Below are 629 nucleotides of genomic sequence, written 5' to 3'. Positions count from 1 at the left end.
TCTGCCTGCTCCGCCATGGCTGCCCGCTCTGCCTGCTCCGCCATGGCTGCCCGCTCTGCCTGCTCCGCCATGGCTGCTCGCTCTGCCTGCTCCGCCATGGCTGCTCGCTCTGCCTGCTCCGCCATGGCTTCCCGCTCCGCCTGTTCCGCCATGGCTGCCCGCTCCGCCTGTTCCGCCATGGCTGCCCGATCTGCCTGCTCCGCCATGGCTCCCCGCTCTGTCTGTTCCTCTTCACGGGCCTGGCCCTCCGTCCCTCCCCCAGTAACGCCTCCACTCCACCACCCTCCTGGACTTTTTAGGATTTGTTTGGGCGTCTGGAGCCGCCCTTAGAGGGGCGGATATGTAATGTGGGGTTTGGTGTTTGGGTTTCACGTTCATGTTTTCCATGTCTTTTATTTTGGAGTTTAGTCATGGTCCCTGTTTGTGTCATGCTTCCCTTGCCGTCATGTATTCATGCCATTGGTTCCTCTGTTCATTGTGTCATGTTCTGATTGGTTGTCTAGGTCATGTGTCTTGTTTCCCATTGGTTTGTTCTTGTCATGTGACCCTCATTGTCTGCTATAAGTAGCCCTCATGTTGCCATTGATGTTGCAACCCGCTGTCAGTGAGTCTAGTCTGTTCATGCCTCG

The sequence above is a fragment of the Sinocyclocheilus anshuiensis genome, unplaced genomic scaffold (assembly GCF_001515605.1).
Source record: "Sinocyclocheilus anshuiensis isolate Anshui unplaced genomic scaffold, SAMN03320099.WGS_v1.1 scaffold257, whole genome shotgun sequence".
In the NCBI taxonomy this organism is placed as follows: Eukaryota; Metazoa; Chordata; class Actinopteri; order Cypriniformes; family Cyprinidae; genus Sinocyclocheilus; species Sinocyclocheilus anshuiensis.
The sequence above is the reverse complement of the archived record's forward strand: the minus strand, read 5'-3'. Positions refer to the sequence as shown.